Source organism: Scylla paramamosain, chromosome 34 (assembly GCF_035594125.1).
Source record: "Scylla paramamosain isolate STU-SP2022 chromosome 34, ASM3559412v1, whole genome shotgun sequence".
Classification (NCBI taxonomy): Eukaryota; Metazoa; Arthropoda; class Malacostraca; order Decapoda; family Portunidae; genus Scylla; species Scylla paramamosain.
The window spans coordinates 17,810,220-17,830,219 of record NC_087184.1 but is presented as its reverse complement, the minus strand read 5'-3'; the positions used below and the strand labels follow the sequence as shown (position 1 = coordinate 17,830,219).

Genomic DNA, 20,000 nt, shown 5'->3' with positions numbered 1-20,000 from the left:
GAGAGTAAAATAATAAAAAAGAATGTTATGTATTAAGTGCATATTAGATAGAGATTCTTAACAAAGAAAAAAACATTTCGTTTAGTTTCTTTCCTTTTTTTCTTCTTACTTCACTCTTAATTGAGAGAAAAACACAAACATTCTATTAATTTCTTCCTTTTATCCCCGTCACTTCATTTCTTAATTAACTCTTTTATCAGGTAACCAAACGTAAACTGACCATCACGTATATCATTCTACCTTACAGTCCCCTTCGTCAGCGCCTCCTTCAGCAGTCTCGGGTTCCTCTTTTCATCCCCTCAGTGGCTTCCTCTTCCCTCCCTCACACCTGCTGTCTGGTAACAAATGAACACCCTGGCCTAGTCTCCCCTCCCTGCTTGTGTGTTGCCTGCAAAGAAAATGTTTTTAAGAAAGGTGATATGGGTGATTTTTTTAAGGTACATTGATCTTATTTACTTGAAAATTTATGAGTTCATTTTTTTTCGTGTTTTTTCGATTTTTTTTTTTTTAGTCGTTACTTTTTGTGTTATCTTTGTTTTAATTTTTTGTCTATTTTTCTGAATTTTACATCTACTTTTTTTTTTTATTTTGCTAGTTTGATTTTCTGTTCCTATTTATTTTTTTCTTCATATCTTCTTAATATTTTAGCTTTTCATCTTTTTTCATTCTGATATCTTTTTTTTTCCACTTTTCGTAACATTTTATAGCATTCTTTTATTTATTTTTACATTTCTTCACTTTTTTCCTCCGTCTAGAAATGAAATTGAAAGATTTTCCCCAATGACTTTCTCCCAATCATCCGTATTTCCTTCGCTTTTTCTAAGATTTGTTTTCCTAAAATTCCTCCTTTTCGTCTTCCGTGTTCCTGTTTTTCTTGAGGCTGAGAAATTTTTAGGCAGCGTCTCACAATCTCATTTTTTGTAACATTCATGATTTTTTTAGTCTTCTTCCTCCCTTTTTTCCTTCCTTCCTTTCCATCGCGGTTGTGAATCTTCATCTTCCCCTCGTTACTGGAGATGTGTTGATGGAGGAGGAGGAGGAGGAGGAGGAGGAGGAGGTGGAGGAGGAGGAGGAGAAGAAGAAGAAGAAGAAGAAAACGAAGAAGAAGAAGAAGAAGATGATGAAGAAGAAGAAGAAGAAGAAGAAAGAGGAAGGAGAAAGAGATGATGAAGGGAAGATGAGGAAGAAGTGAAAGTGTAAGAATCTTGTCGAGAAAGGAGAAGATTAAAATGATGATGAAAGGTAAACAAGATAATGCAATAAGGAAGAAAGTACCACCACTACCACCACCACCACCACCACCACCACCACGACTCTCTTGTGTTGTGCTAATCTTTAATTTTTTGCCAAGTTGGAAAGGAGGATAAATCATGCATTAGAAGGAGGCAAAGAAGAAGAAGAGGAGGAGGAGGAGGAGGAGGAGGAGGAGGAGGAGGAGGAGGAGGAGGAGGAGGGGAAGATGTGTCAAAAAGATGCATTATTGAAAGATGATGAAGAAGAGGAACAGCAGCAGCAGAAGGAGGAGGAGGAGGAAAGGAAGAAGAAGAATATGAAGCCCTTTTTTTTTCCTTTTCTCTTCTTCTTCTTTCTTTCGTCTCTTCCATCTCCTTCTTTCCTTTCTTTTCCTGTCCTTTCCTTCCTTCCTGTTTCTTCTTACTTTTGTTTATCCTCTTCTTTCCTTCCCTCTTGCCTACATTTTTCCTTCTCCTCCCTTTTCTTCTTCTCTTTCCTCCTTCTTCACTTTTCTTCCTCCTTCCTTTTCCCCCTAGCCTCTTCTTTATTTCCTCTCCTTCCACTCCTTCATCACTTTCCTACTCTATCCTCTGTCCTTCTTCCCTTCCTTCCCTTTCCTTCACTCTTCACCCCTTTCTCCTTCCCACCTCTCTCCTCAACTCTCTCCCTCTCCCTTCCTTCCTATCCTCTGTCTTTTTCCCTATCATCTCTTTCCTTCTTCACTGCCTTTCTCTCTCTCTCTCTCTCTCTCTCTCTCTCTCTCTCTCTCTCTCTCTCTCTCTCTCTCTCTCTCTCTCTCTCTCTCTCTCTCTCTCTCTCTCTCTCTCTCTCTCTCTCTCTCTCTCTCTCTCTCTCTCTCTCTCTCTCTCTCTCTCTCTCTCTCTCCAACCTCAGCTCTCCTTCCCGCCCCCCACTGAGAAGCCTCCTAAGGTGAATTAATGCGGCCATTTGGTAACCTAATATCACCAATTATTCTGATGAAGATCCTTAATTGTACTGCTATGTAATGAAGGATTGGTGCTGTGTGTGTGTGTGTGTGTGTGTGTGTGTGTGTGTGTGTTTGTGTTCCGTGTCTTTTTTTCTTTGTTTTTTTCTTTTCCTTTTTTTCTTTTGTCCTCTTTTTTTCGCTTATTATCTTGCGTTTTTCTATTTCATCCCATTTTCACGTATTTTTAAAGTTTCTATATGTTATATTTCTTATTTTCCTTGCATTTTGGAAAGATTGGAAAGGATAGAGAGAGACTGGGATAGACTAGGAGAGGATGAATAAGACTGAAATAGGCTGGGAGAGGCTGGAAGGGGATAAGCCCAGGAAGAGGCTGGGATAGACTGGGAGAGGAGAGAACAGGCTGAGATAGAGACAGAGAGAGGCTGGGAGAAGATAGGGTAAGCTGGAATAGACAGGAAGAGGTTGGAAGAGGCTGGAATGGACTGGGGAGAGGATAGGACAGGCTGGGATAGACAGAAAGAGGCTGGGAGAGGGTGAAATCTTTTGTGTCTGTGTCTTGAGCGTCTGTATCTCTGTTTGTCTGCGTCTCTTTGTCTGTACGAGTATATCTGTGTCTTTATCCTCGTGTGTCTGTGTCTCTGTCTGTCTGTATCTCTGTACTCGTATGTCTGTCTGTGTCTATCGTATCTGTGTCTTTGTGTATCTGTTCCTCTTACTCCACCACCACCACCACCACCAGCACCACCACCACCACCATCCAATCCCTCTCCTTCAGCCCTAGTGTTCTATTAATTTTCTTTACATACCGAGTGGCAAAGTTGGGTTAATTTCGTGTCTACATCCGCGCTTCACCCCGGAATCGTTGAAGTTCTCCAGGCGTCGCTCGCTCGTGGCCGCGGGAAGACTAACGAAGGAGGCACAGACGAACAGACGCCATCCTACTTTTGCCCCCGAGCCGAGATTTATGTTTCCGCGGCGCATTCAGTGGGAGATGGAAGAGAGAGAGAGAGAGAGAGAGAGAGAGAGAGAGAGAGAGAGAGAGAGAGAGAGAGAGAGAGAGAGGGGGGATGGTTGACTAGTAAAATTAAAAAATAGTGTTTCGTGTAAGGTTTTATTATCAGAAGGTACTAAGAGAGAGAGAGAGAGAGAGAGAGAGAGAGAGAGAGAGAGAGAGAGAGAGAGAGAGAGAGAGAGAGAGAGAGAGAGAGAGAGAGAGAAATACACCCGATCTAAACTTAACAAATCTCAAATCTTCCCATCTCAATGTATCTCCCCTCCCTCCTTTCCTTCTCCCTTCAGTTCTTATCTTTCCTTTCCTTCTACTTCACCAACTGCGTCTACAAAACCAACACACCCACCCTTCCTTCCTTGGCCTTTCCTCAGCCCTTTTCTTCCCCTTGGCTTCAGCACAGCATGCCTTTAGTTCCCACTGGCTTCTTGCTTCAGTCTCCGCTTCACTTTTTTGCTCCACGCTCGACGCTTCTCTCTTATTTGGTTGGTGAAAGTTTGATTCAGGTCGCGCCGTTGGGAAAGAGAGAGAGAGGTGTCGTGTTTATGGCTTTAGGAGTCCCGCAAGGCGTTCTCCTGCTGATGCTGTGAATTTGTGTGTGTTTTTCGATGGATTTCTGTTCTTCCTTCCCTTTCTTAGGCCATCTTTCGCTGTGTGTGTTGGTCTTTTTCTAACGGTCTTTTGTCTTTCCTACCTTCTCTCCTTTGTTTTTTCAGTATCTTTCTGTCCTTTCTTTTCTCTCTCAGCCCATCTTTTGCTGTGTGTTGCTGTTTTTCAATGTTCTTCTATTCTTCCTTCCCTCTCTTCTGCCCGTCTTTCGCTGGTACAATTTGCCTAGCGAGAGTTTGTTATTGTGCACCCGAACAAGGTTTCACGTGTGTGTGTGTGTGTGTGTGTGTGTGTGTGTGTGTGTGTGTGTGTGTGTGTGTGTGTGTGCTCACGTCTGGTCCGAAGGAGAGAGTGAGTGAGAAGGAAGAGAAGGGAGAGAAAAGAAATAGAGGAATAAGGGTGCTTTTGGAATAGTTCAGACATGAGGGGTGATTGTGGGCTTGCATGGAAGAGAGATATGGAGAGGAAAGGGAGATAGGGAGAGGAAAGGGAGAGAAGGAGGAAAAAATATGGAGGAAAGGAAGGGAAGAACAAGGATGGTGTAGGAATAGATATACGGGGTGATTGTGGCATGTAGGGGAGAGTGGAGAGGGAGAGAGAGGGAAAGGGAGAGAAAGAAGGGCAGAGATTTCCATGATTCAGACAACACCTTGGTAACCCTCTCTCTCACCTGTCGCCCTCACCTGTCCTTCTCACCTGCCCTTCTCTCTTCCGTCTTCCTCCCCTCCTCTCTCTTGCACGGTCCCCTCAAGTTTAAGGTGTGACATCTGTTGCTATTGACGGAGGAGGAGGAGGAGGAGGAGGAGGAGGAGGAGGAGGAGGAGGAGGACTAGCAGGAGACGATTTTAATGGATTGCAGTTTCTTTTTAATATGATACTGATTCGATTATTTTAATTTGTATTGGTAGGAAGAATACTATAAAATGTGCTGAACGCTTAGTCAGGAAACCTTTTAACGTTATTTTATGCACCAATATTTGTTTTAGATTTAAGATATACTAGTGGTGGTCTTCGCCTCAACTCACGTCACTTTCTATATTCTTAAATCTTTTGTGCTTTCATCAGAACATAAAAACTATTCTTAAAGGTCACTGAAGGGTATTTTCTCCTGGTAATGAAGAAGAATCTTCAGAAAACTTACCATTTAACAACTAAGCGAGACAAGGCGACGAAAAGGTATCAAACAGTCACTAGAATATCCCAGTAACTACAAGAGCCTGTCAAAATAGCATAAGAACACAAGGGAAGCTGCAAGAAGCCATCACACCAACACATGACAATCCCTTCGCTACTAAACATACCCACCTACTCCACCCTACCATCCCCATACGAGTAGACGAGACAAAGTAGCGAAAAGATTGTGAATACAGACCCTTACCTTCCTTCACCAACACATGACCAGTCCCTTCACTGCTAAACATACCCACCTACTCCAGCCTACCATCCCCATACGAGTAGACGAGACGAAGTAGCGAAAAGGTTGAGAATACGGACCCTTACCTTCCCTGTGCGTAGCCTCACCTCACGCGGGGGCCGAGAATGTAGTTATCTTATTAGGGGCGACAATGGCTGTGGCCTCGTTAGTCGGTGGTAATGGGGCGGTGTTTCCACTCATTACGGGAATCCTCGCGCCGGGTTAGACAGCGGCGCGAGGCGAGGCGAGGCGAGGCGAGGTGGGTTTAGGTCCGACCAGATTTCAGTGTGACTCGTGTTGTTGCTGCTACTGGTGTTGTATCTACACGGGCTTGATCTCTCTCTCTCTCTCTCTCTCTCTCTCTCTCTCTCTCTCTCTCTCTCTCTCTCTCTCTCTCTCTCTCTCTGGTTTTTTCCTCCAGATGTATGGTTTCCAAAATATTAATGAAACAGTCGATCATTTAATCTCTCTGCATATTATTTTTCTCCTATATTTCTATTAGTGAATATTTGAGAGAGAGAGAGAGAGAGAGAGAGAGAGAGAGAGAGAGAGAGAGAGAGAGAGAGAGAGAGAGAGAGAGAGAGAGAGAGAGAGAGAGGGGAACAAGTTTAGTTATTCTTTTGTTCTTCAGGTTCACTCATTATTTATACACTGTACAGACTATGAGGGTAGTGAGGCGTGTGATGTGCGGGGCTGCCTCTCATTATAAGTACAGTAACTAGATGAAATGAGTGTGTTCTGGCGAGAGTGATGAGTGAGTAATGAGGGTGATGAGGTGAAGGTGCTGGTAAAAGATGGTGATTTTTTCATCCTGATCTAATTTGTTTCGTGCCATGTTTTGTAATTTCATTGAGATTCTATTTATATATTTCTGTCGCTGTATCTTTTTTTTTCTCTCTCACTTTTATTTGTTTGCTTTTTCTTTTATTTCTGTTTTGGTGTGTCTTTTTCTGATCACTTTTGTATATATATTGTTTTTTTTTCTTTTTTTCATGCGCTCGTTGATAAATATACATACATACATACATACCTTCCTACACACACACACACACACACACACTTCCTCTTTCCCTCTTCCTGTGTTACACATCTTTCAGCCTCTCCCCCTCCCTGTCCTTCCTCTCACAGTCCTTTTCTCTCCCCGTACTCTCCCTCTCCCCGTACTCTCCCTCTCCCTTTCTCTCTTTCTCCCTCTCGCCGCTGGCCAGAACGAGTGAGTGAGTGAGCGAGTGAGTGAGTGAACGAGTCCATCGTGAATTCGCTCTCACTCAACTCTCACTATTGGCAAGCCCTGCTGACTGTGTGGCTTCTAGAGAGAGAGAGAGAGAGAGAGAGAGAGAGAGAGAGAGAGAGAGAGAGAGAGAGAGAGAGAGAGAGAGAGAGAGAGAGCTGAAAGGTTGAAGGTTGATTAATTACTCTAGTGTGACATATTCCTCCCTCTCCCTTTACGCCACAACGCCACTGTACCACACTGTACCACACTGTACCACACCAGTACCACACTAGGCCACTATCACTATGTCACACTGTACAACACCAACGTACTACTCTGTACCACTCTGTACCATAGCACTCTACCACACTGTACCACAGCATCACCACACTGTACCATACCGCTCTACATCACTGAACCATACCATTGTACTATAACACTGTACCATTCTGCACCACACGAGACTACTCCACCATAGCACACCAAACAGCAACCACTGAACTACACTGTACCACATCACCGTACCACATCACTGTACCGCAACAAAACTGCAATCTTTACTGTACCTTAAGAATTAAAATTTTATTGTGCAAAATATTTGAGACAAGAAAAAAAGGAAAGGAGAAAAATAAAAGGAATAAAAAAAAACATTTTGACAAAAAAAGAAAAATACATCTACCATTCATATCCCAATCTTAATTTTCTCTCTCTCCTCTCTCTCTCTCTCTCTCTCTCTCCTCTCTCTCTCTCTCCTCTCTCTCTCTCTCTCTCCTCTCTCTCCTCTCTCTCCTCTCTCTCTCTCTCTCTCGTTGAAATATCCATAAGGTAACGTTTGATTGAGAGGTCGTCTGGGCCCCGACATCCCGCTACTCTCACCTCTCCCCTCCCTTTCCCTCTCCCCTCTCCCCCTTTCCCCTCTTCCCTCTCCCTCTCCCCTCGCTGATTAGGATGGATGGTTTGCAGCGTGTAGGACTGGTGAAGCATTAGTTGGGGGAGAGAGAGAGAGAGAGGGGGAGAGGAAGTGTGGGAGAGAGATGGAGAGGAACTGAGGGATAGATGGGGAGAGGAACTGGTAGAGAGGGGGAGAATAACAGGGAGAGGAAGAGTTAGAGAGGGAAAGGGGTGTTAGAAAGAGAGTGGATAGGAGAAGGGGAAGACAGAGACAGGGGAAGAAGAGAGAGAGACTAGGGAGTCATAGAGAGAGAGAGAGGAGAGAGAGAGAGAGAGGAGAGAGAGAGAGAGAGAGAGGAGAGAGAGAGAGAGAGAGAGAGAAAATGAATGAATTGATAGACAAACAGATAGACCGGCAGACTGACAGATAGACAGACATACTAGACTTGTATAGATGAACACACACACACACCACACACACACAACACACACACACACACACACACACACACACACACATAAACACTTACATCATTATCTTTCTCTTTCTCTCTCTCTCTCTCTCTCTCTCTCTACGAAATCACCACAACAAAGTGAGTCTGATAAAGAGCGACTAGTATACGAGCTGGCTAATTAATTGAATAAGAAGCGTGGGACTCGAATCCTGGCCATTGTCTCACACCCACTTGCGGTCACCCCACTTCCCACCAAACCACGGCTCCCCACCACCCCTCACGAACTTACTATATATAATCTTAGACTTGTATTTATTATCTTATTTATTAAAGAAGGTGAATATGTGTGTAAGGAGATGGATAAATGTAGGTAGATAGGGAGAGAGAGAGAGAGAGAGAGAGAGAGAGAGAGAGGAGAGAGAGAGAGAGAGAGAGAGAGAGGAGAGAGGAGAGAGAGCGAGGGGGAGTGAGGTTAAACACTTGACATGCATAACAGACGTAGTGATAAGAGAACTAGTAGTAGTAGTAGTAGTAGTAGTAGTAGTAGTAGTAGTAGTAGTTATAGTAGCAAACACATATCGGAAAAAAGAGAAAGTGTAGTATATTTTTACACAATTAGAGGGATGAATATTGAATTAAACTAATACAAATGAAATCATATTATTATACCACTAATTAACTTACCCTCCAGAACGAGAGAGAGAGAGAGAGAGAGAGAGAGAGAGAGAGAGAGAGAGAGAGAGAGAGAGAGAGAGAGAGAGAGAGGCGGAAATGAGAGGGGGGTGGCTTCATTTACCTGTAATCTACACGGGGTCCCTCAGGTAGCACTGCCCAGGTGACCACAGGCAGCCTCGCTTACAGGGAGCCTTACCGGGGTCTTCCCACTTCCTTCTTACTCCTCCTTAATCCGCCTCCCACTCCCTGCATTCTTCCCGCCCTCTGATCCCTTCTTTCCGGCCTCTGTCCCCTTCCCTGTCTGGCTGTCTGCGTGAGTGGATGGGTGAGTGGGTGGTTGTGTCTGTCTTTCTCTCTCTGTCTGTCTATTTGTCTGTATTGCTGGCTGTGTGTGTGTGTGTGTGTGTGTGTGTGTGTGTGTGTGTGTGTGTGTGTGTGTGTGTGTGTTGGGAGGAGATTCTGGTTAGTTAGTAGGTTTGTCTGTCTCGGTCAGTCAGTTATCCAACCAAACACTTAAGTCTACACACATCACAACAATAGAAACATCACATTTCTCCTACCACACCACCACCACCATCATCACTACCACATCCTTCCCCGTCATTAAAAGCCACAACACCTGTCTCACCTGTCCGCCGCTGGTCTGATTGAGGCCCTGCATAATTAGTAAGACCTTTCGAAACTTGGGGAAGAGAGGAACTTAAAATATCACTTCACCAAAGGACATCGGCCGAATTGTGTCCATTTTTTCTTAGTTTTCTCTAATTTTTTCTTACTTTTTTGTCAGGTGTTGAATTCGTGAAAGAAAAAAAATATGTTCGTTCTTTTTCTCCATCCTTCTCCTCTTCTCTTCTCTTATCGTCATCGCCTTCCTGTTTTTTAGTGACGTGAGAAGTGGTGTGTGTGTGTGTGTGTGTGTGTGTGTGTGTGTGTGTGTGTGTGTGTGTGTGTGTGTGGCGTGGTAAGTTTTGTGTCCTTTGCATGTTGAAAGATTTAAGTTTATTGTTCTTTTTTATAAGTTTATCTCGTGTCATCGTTTAGCTGTTATTATGGTGTTAGATTTGTGTGAAAAATATTTTTTTTTATTGCTACTGCTGTTGCTGTTACTACTACTACTACTACTACTACTACTACTACTACTACTACTACTACTACTACTACTACTACTACCAAGTAATTTCCATAGTTGAATTTATAAGTAATAATGTACATTTTACTGCTTTAGAAATTTTTGAGCTAACCATGAGGATATTAAGGTAGATAACAGCCACCTCTTCACACAATTCCTAAGACGACACACCAGGCATTAAAGCAAGTAATCAGATAATATCACTGCTTTAGTCATTCTCGAGGTAACCATGAAGATATCTAAGCATCCAGACAACATTCACTACCTCCTACAACAATTCCGGTGGCCTTCAAGTAAGTAATCAGGTGTTTCTGGGGTGTAGGTGTAATCAGGTTAGACAAGGGAACCTACCGCCCTTCCCGCCCTCCGTGTCGCGATCAAATTAGCCGCCGTGAGCTGCTTACAAAGGATCAGACTCCATCAAGTGCAGGACCCACCAGTCTTAGCCACTCGAGCCCTCCTGGTGGCGATGGAAGACGGATCAGGACGTCCTCGGCGTCACTCGGCCCCTCGGCGCCACTCGGCCATGCTGGGATTATTATGGAGTGAAGGATTTGGGAGTTTAGTTCCGTTTACATTGTAGTTTCTGAGTTTCTGATCCTTTATTCATCAACGTGTTGAATTATTTGTGTTTTTTTCGTTGGTTTCGAGTTGCTTTAGTTGTTTATCGATCTTATATTGTAGATTGTTCCGGGGACGAAAGATTTAGTGAGTTCAAACGCGTTTATATTGCAGTTCTTGAGTTTCTGATCCTTTTTTCACTAATGTGTTGAATTATTTGCGTTTTTTCGTTGACTTGAGAAGTTTTGTGGTTATTTTAGTTGTTTAATGATGTTGTATTATAGCCTGCCATGAGAACGAAGGATTTAGGAGTTTAAATGCGTTTATATTGTAGTCTCTGAGTTTCTGATCCTCCGTCTACGGTTACATTGAATTCTTTGCGTTTTTTTGGAGTTGTTTTTAGTGGTTTAATGATCTCATAGTATAGATTATTAGGGGATGAAAGATTTAAGGAGTTCGCACGCATTTATATTGTAGCTTGTGAGTTTCTGATCTTTCATCTAGCCATGTATTGAATTCTTTGCGTTTCTGGAGTTGCTTAATGTTTTGGTTGAGTATTGTAATGATCTTATACTATAGATCGTCACGGGAATGAACGATTGGGAAGTCCAGGTGCATTTATATTGTCGTTTCTGATCCTTTATCCAATTAGTACTGAATTTATGTTTTTGTTTTGTTTTATGGGTATTTTAGGCTATTTTGCTGGCTTTTCAATGATATGGAAAATCATAACGAAGGATTGGAGAGTTTAAAGATGCTTATATTGTAGTTTGTGATCGTTTATCCAGCCAGTTCTTGTATCTTGTCATTTAAATTGATTTGTGCAGCTATCTCACTGTTTTTTTTATTAATTTATTGTCCTATGATAATTTTTTAGTATCTATTTACTTCCTTATCAGCATAACAATGTCCTCCTACAATATTCCTTTATTTGACTTTTAGTTCTTTGTATCTTTTTAGTGCCTTTTGTTTTATTTCGATCCAGTGTTCTCTATCCTCTTTGTCTCTCTCTGTGTCTCTCCGCAGCCTCTCCTCAGCCTCTCCTCAGCCTCTCCGCAGCTTCTGAACACCTCATCTATGTCCATTCCTTATCCCTTATCCCTCCTTCTCTTCTATTCCAGCCACTCTCCTCAGCTCCTCCCAGCCTCCAAGCCTTCCTCCACCTCCTCCCTCCCTCCCTCCCTCCCTCCCTCCCTCCTCCACCACATTTAACACGTCCTCCTCATTCCTCCCTCATTCCTCAATCTCTCCCTCCCTCCCTCCCTTCCTCCCTCCCTTCCAGCCACTAGACAAGCCCCATTACGTGATAAAGATGCGTGCGGGCCCCTCCTCCTCTTCCTCTTCTTTTCTTGCTCCTCCTCCTCCTCCTCAGCTGGCACCGCTCCACCGTCTGACCAAGGAGGACATCTGCTGGACGAGAGAGAGAGAGAGAGAGAGAGAGAGAGAGAGAGAGAGAGAGAGAGAGAGAGAGAGAGAGAGAGAGAGAGAGAGCATAGATAATCAGAAAGACGAGGACAAAGAGACTAAAAGAACACACACACACACACACACACACACACACACACACACACACACACACACACAGAGAGAGAGAGAGAGAGAGAGAGAGAGAGAGAGAGAGAGAGAGAGAGAGAGAGAGAGAGAGAGAGAGGGAATGTTTTTAAACTGACAGCCAAGACTTAGCGGGGAGTTTTCAGGTGACGCTCAAAGTGGGTTTCCTTTTCTTTAATCGTTTTCTTTTCAAGGGGAAGCGAAAAGTTTATCTGAAAGGCGTGAAGTAGCAGGTGTCTTAATGTCCTTTTTTTTTTGTTGCCTTTTTGCCTTTTTTACTTGAATAATTCCATTGCCTTTAAGAATCCCTTGAACTTTCACAAAGAAAATCGGGGTCTTTTTGTTTTCTTTTTTGTTCTGTCTTCCTTTTCTTTTCTCTCCTTTCCTCTTCTCACTTTCTAATCACAAAGGACAGAAAATAGTTGGCCGAGGAGTGTTTCTTTCTCTCCCTCCCTTTCTTTCCCTCACTGTTCGTACTTTCTAATCACAAGAGAGGGAAAATTTGTGAAGTTTTCCCTTTCCCTTTTGTTTTGTTTCTCCAACCACCACAACCACCACCACCACCACCACTACAACAACAACAACAACAACAACAACAACACTTTCCTTCTCTTTCGTTTGTTTCACTTACCTCCTTCACCACCACCACCACCACAACAACAACAACAACAACAACAACAACAACAACAACAACAACAACAGCAGCACAGATAATAACAACACAGCTGGCCTCGGATGCGGATGCGGATGTTTGACTCTAAATCTTGGCTGGCCTCGTGTAGAAAGCAGGAAATTATCACACGACTCCATAAGGATAAATATTTCCTGAAGGTGATAATGTGTGTGTGTGTGTGTGTGTGTGTGTGTGTGTGTGTGTGTGTGTGTGTGTGTGAGACCTGCCTTCAGACTTTAAACCTTGACGAATAAAAAAAATAGAGGGGGGGAAAAGAAAGTCTATTGAGTTATGAAGGATTTTTCTTTTTTCTTCCTATCATTTTTTTTTATTTCCATCATACGTAGACTTGTATTTTTTGGAAATTCCCTATATTTCTATTCCTTTGTAATTATAACCTTGACAGAATTAGGCTTTTCCTTCCTTCCTTCCTCTTTTTTAATCGCTATCATACGTATACACACGTTTTTAGGCCTTTTCTTGTATATCTTTTCCTTCCTTTCTTCCTCTTTTTTAATCTCTATCATACGTATACACACGTTTTTAGGCCTTTTCTTGTATATCTTCCTTTGTAATCATGAAAGTGACGGAGTAACGCCCACACTGAGCTGCCTTAATGGAGATTAACCTTTTAGTTGCCCCTTTAATTCCTTACTTTGTTATGTTCTTACTCATATCTGAGATTGTTGAACTTCTCACCGTGCGATATAGAATAGAAAATGGAATAACCTAATGAATGTATAGTGACCATGAGTGCTGCTTTCTTTGTACTTATTGTCTGCCCTTCTCTTTCTTCTTCGTGATTAAGAGTGGTGACCTTAGACTTGTTTTAATGAATATGCTAGGGAATAAGTATGCATATATGTGAATACTGAGTAACGTTGCCTTATTACGGTGTTGTGAACGTTAGTAAAAGACAACAAAACAATAAAAGTGCTAGATAAACTCCCAAATGCATATAAACGACATCAATCAGTGACACCTTTTATTGAGCATCGTCATTAAAACAAAGCAAGACTTTTTTAATATAAGAGTATTCCGAACGTTAATAAAACAATCACGAACTTCTAAATACATAGAAACTTAACCATAACGATCAGTGACACCTTTTATTGAGTATAGCGTCGGCAAAATAAGGGAAGGGAAGGCTTCGGTCCCGCAGTGTCGGTTCGAGAGATGCTTCATGAATTACAGACACTGGCATTCACAAACCATCGCGCCCACGTCCGCAGTAACTGGTGTAATGCGTGGTGGTGTGAATTATTCCGGACTTGGCTGCGACTTTTGGGAGATACGTTTTTAAGGTTTGCTAAGGTGTGTCATGCTTTACCAGAATTCCAGGTTATTCCTTTTGTTGTTCCATTTGATTCTCGACGGAGTTATTTTTAATGTTTTTTTTTTTTAAGTGTGCATGTTTCGCTTGTATATTTAAACAGTTGTGTGTAAGAAGCGGTAGTTACATACAGCTATTTTTTTCACTTAATTTATTATAATTATTAATTTGTTATATTATTATCACTATTATTATTATTATTATTATCATTATTATTATTATTATTATTATTATTATTATTATTATTATATTTTCTGTCCATTATTATTTATCCCACTCCTAGACTTTAACATTGTAATTTTTTTTTTTTATGAATATTCATTCCATTTATAGATTAAAACCTTCGCATATAAAATTAATGTAGTTATTTTTCACACTTATTTTCTATAGACACGCATATTTTTATTAGTTATTTTCTATTACTATTCATCCCATCTCTTTACATAAACACACACCTTCACGTCATGATCTAAGAACACCTAACCTAACGTAAGGATGCAGCAACGTGCACTGGGACGGTGACGGGCGGGCGGCGAGCATCACTCCCTCACCAGTAATGTGTCGCCCCTGCCAAAAAACGCAGTAATGTTAATAATGTTAATATCCGCAGTGGCGTTTGCGTCGCGGTGACCTGCTCTCCTTAACTCACTGCAGGAGGAGGAGGAAGAGGAAAAGGAGGAGGAGGAGAAGAAAGCGGAGGAGGAGGGAGGAGAAAGAAGGGAAGGAGGAGGAGGAGAAGAAGGAGCAGTAGCCAAACGTGTCCTGTTTTCTCCTGCTAACGTACGGTGGAGAAGTAGTAGTAGCAGCAGAAGAAAGAGGGAGTTGGGGGCGACCGCCGTGTCGTGTCCCGTGTCCCCGCCGTGGCCATCGTAAGGACGGAAATGGCAGCGAATCTATCTCGCTGTTCAATCTTTAACCTAATCTACGGTGAAATATTCTCGCCAAACTTTTAACTGGTGCACTCAGTGAACGGGAGGAGGAGGCGGCGAGAGGACGAGGCGATGTTGCGGTGACGTGTGGAGGCGTTTAAGTGACGTGGGAGTAGTAGTAGTAGTAGTAGTAGTAGTAGTAATAGCAGCGAGTTTGTCTTAAGGTCTCTCATACCAAGAACCATCTATTCTCAAACATTCAATCTCTCACAAGCACTATTTTCAAAGGCCACAGAGGTGATTACACAGGTTCTCATGAGTGTTTTCTCCACTGACAACGTAGAATACTTATCAAAAGATCAGATGAATCACTAAAGCACCCTCGATATGATCCTGATGGCCGCACTACACTCATGGCCACACAGACACTCATAACTTTACCCATTGGACACAGATTGACCACTCCGGTAACCACGCAAGGCCTCCACACACCAACACATCCCTGGCGCCTCATCCCCGTGGTCTTATCTCTTCCCTGTGGTCCTTCCTTCAACCTCCTGTTGTTTAGATAGGCAGAATTACTAGTGGTTTGGTGGATTTTGTCATTTTTAGCTCATATACCCAATGCGTTCAGGCCTGGAGACTCTTAACTGAGTGTTGCATTGGTATCTCGCTCTTTGGCTCCCACCTGAAGGCTCTCAAGGCTCTTAAGTTCTTTGGTTATTACTTAAGGGTAGTTAAGTGACTGCCGCATTCTTATCTTGTTTTGTCGGTTGTACTTAAGTTTTTGGTGGTGAGGGGTGTTGGGGGGGATATTTTGGGGGTACTGCCTGGGGAGGAATGGTGGGAAGGAATGTTGGGCAAGGATGGTGGAAAGGGATGCAGAGAAGGGGTGATGGGGAGGGACGCAGAGAGAGAAATGGTGGGAGGAATATGGTAGTAGTAGTAGTAGTAGTAGTAGTAGTAGTAGTAGTAGTAGGAGTAGTAGGAGTAGTAGTAGTAATAGTAGTAGTAGTAGTAGTAGTAGTAGTAGCAGTAGCAGTAGTACAACAACAACAAGAACCACACCACCACCACCACTACCACAACCACCTCTCCACATCCACACAAACTCGTCCCCATAAGTTACTGATTAACTGCAGGTAAGTACTAGCTGTAGCAGTACTAGGAACACAACGAACAAGATACACTTCGATAACTTTACCATAACTTTCCTAGACAATGAGTACAACTATTACAGCTTCCCACGTGTACTACCTTCGTTAACGGGACCACATTAAACACTAACACTAACAATTACAGATCAGCACTTCCTTATCCTTATGCTTCTTAGAGTGCAAAAGAATAAAATAAAATAAAGTAAATAAATAAAATAAAATGAAATAAAATAAAATAAATAAATAAATAGATAAAAATATATAAATAAATGTTTGTATAATATCTAGTTTCTTTTCCTTGAAGTGTAAAAAGAACAGATAAAACCAGTTTCCTGCGTTAATTCACTCAGCCCTCGTTTACAGGAACACACTAAACACATTAACTTAACCAATAATGCGCGTATCCTAACGTGATCTTTATCATAATGCCCCTTTAAACACAAAAAAGACTTCAGTAATAACCATTTCCCACATCGACTCCTGCAGCCATCCTCGTCTTCGTTATCGTAAGCACATAAAGCATATTAACGCTAACATATGCATTACATTAACATGCATTCATCCCAGTACGTCTTTAGTGTGTCAAAAAAGCTTCATTAATAGCCATTCTCCACGTTAACTCCCTCAGCACTCCTCGTCTTCGTTAACATAAACACATAAAGCATATTAACGCTAACATATGCATTGCACTAACATGCCTTTATCCCAATACGTCCCTAGCGTGTCAAAAAAGCTTTATTAATAACCGTTCTCCACGTTAACTCCCTCAGCACTCCTCGTCTTCGTTAACATAAGCGCATTAAGCACACTAGCGGTAATATCCTGGCGCTCCCTTATCCTGATGCGGCTCTCAAGGCAACAAGCGTAAGCAATAACAGGTTTCCGCGTTAACTCACTCACGGCTCTTTGTTAAGTTAATCGCAGTAACTATGCCGGTGCTGCGTGAACTGCTCCGGGCGCTAATGTGGGACTGAGCCTCTTCATTACGACCCCCGCCTGAGTGGAGAGCGCGGCGGCAGGTGAGGCGGGGCTGAGGGAGGCTGCGGTGAAGGGGACAGGCTGGAGGGTAAAGGATTTTTTGATCTTGGGAGGATTTTGTGTTGGTGGTGGTGGTGGTGGTGGTGTGTGTATGTGTGTGTGTGTTACAGGTAGAGAGACGGGTAGGGACAGATAGCGTAAAGACACACAGGCAAACAAATAAAAGAAGAACAGACTAACAGGAACAGACAACACGCACTAACAGACAGAGAAAAGCAGAGACGAACAGAGAGACAGACAGAAACAAACACAGACGTAGAAAATTGACACAAACACACCCACACCGACAGACACCAGAAAACAGACACACCCACACAAACACAAACACGCACTCAGATAGACAGCAAGTGTGTGTGTGTGTGTGTGTGTGTGTGTGTGTGATGAGCACCACCTGTTTGCATATTTAGTATTGTTTTTCGGTGCTCGCTAACTCCTATTTCCATACACAGACACGGAATTACCGGGTCTTGTTTACGCGTTGTGGCGTTGTGGCGCGGGGTGGGTGGGCGGGTTTTAATGAGGCGTTGTTGATGGTGATCCGCCACAAAGCCGCTCCACATCCACCCACACACATCCACACACACACACACACACACACTAGTATCCACGCGCATACATACACAAACCCACTCAGACTAACACACGTATCCACTATGACTCATTCATACTCCTCTACTTTGAATTTTGTTCAGTTCTCTCTCTCTCTCTCTCTCTCTCTCTCTCTCTCTCTCTCTCTCTCTCTCTCTCTCTCTCTCTCTCTCTCTCTCTCTCTCTCTCTCTCTCTCTCTCTCTCTCTCTCAATTCCCAATACCTTCTTTCCTATCCTGTTCTCTCCCTTCTGCATACTCTCTCTCTCTCTCTCTCTCTCTCTCTCTCTCTCTCTCTCTCTCTCTCATCTCTCTCTCTCTCTCTCTCTCTCTCTCTCTCTCTCTCTCTCTCTCTCCCTAAATTCCCAATACTTCTTTCTCTTTCTCTCTCTCTTTCTCTTGCTCACTTTCTATTCTCTCCTACATTCTCTCCCTTGCCTTCCTCTCTTCCCTCACTATACTTTTTTCCTCCTCCTCCCTCTCTTCCTCTCCTCCTTTTCCCTCCGCTTTCCTCTGTAGCAGATACTAGCCAGCCATCTCTATGCCTCTCCTCTGTCCTCTTTTGTATTATATATTGGCTATAGATGATTGTTCAGATGTTTTATATTTTATATTATGTACGCACATCACATTACCTTATCCAGCAATTATATCTTCAGTCAGAGAATAGATACATTAAACATACACTCTCTTTTCCTATACTCTTGTTAATTGTCTTTAATATTTCCACACTAGTAAGTATTTATAGTTTCTCTCTTTCTCTCAGGCAATAATGCAGATACACCAATAAACAAACGACAGAGGAACAGAGAGAGACAGAGAATCAAACAGAGAAAAAATGTCTTAGTTAATTACTTATATGTCCATTTAGTCTAACTGTTGCCTGGAGTAAGAGAATACAGGATACAAAGGGACTGGGAGGATATTAAATAAGAATTGGTTTGTACAGAGAGGTATAGCGCAGCAGTCAGGAGGCCAGCGCGCAACTGAGACTGGTCTGTGGGGGGAGGACATCAATGGAACTCATCATTCTTTATTACCATAGTTAGATAGTTAGTGTAGAGTAGTGCAATGCAGTCAGGGAGGATATATATCACTACTTTGTTTTATTTTTCACTGCAGCTAATCTTTCTTTAATACAGTAGACTTCGCTGTATCAAACACCTAAAACTACCACTATTTGGAATTTCTCTTTTGAAGAAAAAAAAAAAAAAAACACTTACTCAACTTCCCTTCATCCCTCTCTGTCTGTTCCCTGACATTATTTCCCCTTCTGTCTGCTCCTTCACAATACCTTGCCAGTGTAGCCTTCCTCCTCTCCCTTCTTGGCTCCCCGGCGCAGCATCCCTCGCGGCAAGGTGGCAGGAGAGCCGGAAATGGCATCTTCAATAACCTGTAGTGTAGCGAGCGTGTGATGCATCCGTCAGTGTCCTCCACCAGCCCGCCATTCCCCCTTTGAGAAGCCGAGTGAGGGTGATGCGCCGCCCCACTCATTATAAACCCCGTGCCTCTTCATACCTCACTTCACTTCGGGGTCTGTGTGGCTTCCTCTGCCCACACGGTGTTCTCAAATGCTTCATCGTCTTGTCTACTTAAGTTTTAGGTAGCTTTAGTGGAAGTTAGTAGGTATTAGGGATGTTTTTTTTTTTTTTTATGGTTGTAGTGCATGGATTGTCAAGGGTGTAGGTGCGAGTGTAAGATGAATAAATGCGAGGGGTGTATTGGGAATTGCTAGAGGGTTAGTGGGTTATCAAGGGTCTCTTCATGATTCTAGTGAGAGATGTAGAAATATGAGAAGGTATTATTGAACTACTGGGTGTCTTATTTCCTTTACTTTTAGCAGGCTATGCTGGAAACTACTGAGGATTAGGGATGTTTTTATGATTGCAGTGAGAGATGAACAAATGGGAGAAGGTAACTAACTGTTGGCTGTTATATTTGCTATACTTTTTAGAAGAGTGTATTGGAAGTTACTAGAGAGTCATCGCTAACTTGGGATCCACTTGAGGTTAGGTTAGGCAAGGTCAGGTAAGGTAAGGGGAGGTAAAGTAAGATCAGGTTAGGATAGGTTAGGTAAGATAAAGAAGATCAGGTTAGGTAAGGGAAGGTCGAATTAGGCAAGGTAAGGTAAAGTAAGGTCAGGTTAGGATAGGTTAGGTAAGATTAATTAAATTGAGTCTTTGGAGTATTAACTAACGTGTGTGTGTGTGTATATGTGTGTGTGTGTGTGTGTGTGTGTGTGTGTGTGTGTGTGTGTGTGTGTGTGTGTGTGTGATATCTGTTGGGTTTGGCTTTCACTGTATCAAGAACACAACAGATACACAGACAAACAGGCGGAAGGGCAGACAGATAGACAGACAGACAGGGAGAGGGGCGGTGTGAGGGAAGGTTGGAAACCGCGAGGGTTAAGCGGCATTAACGAGGGTGAATGTGTGTATGTGTGTGTGTGTGTGTGTGTGTGTGTGTACTACTGTATATGAAACAAACACAAAATACACCACTTTTTATTTCTTTTTCGTTTGTATTTGTTTGTTATTTTATTATTATTATTGTTATTCTTATTTCCTCCTCTTCCTCCTCCTCCTACAAATATCCATTGCAATACATTTATCATATTCCTTCCCATTACACTATATACTCTCTCCCTCTCTTTC

At 42.6% G+C, this 20,000-nt stretch overlaps 1 protein-coding gene across 2 annotated transcripts in view; it reads left to right on the top strand.

Annotated features, from left to right (window-relative positions):
- The window catches only part of LOC135090357 (lachesin-like), a 248,722-nt gene that overhangs the window by 156,701 nt on the left and 72,021 nt on the right, over window positions 1–20,000 (top strand). The gene's annotated exons all lie outside the window — the stretch shown is intronic.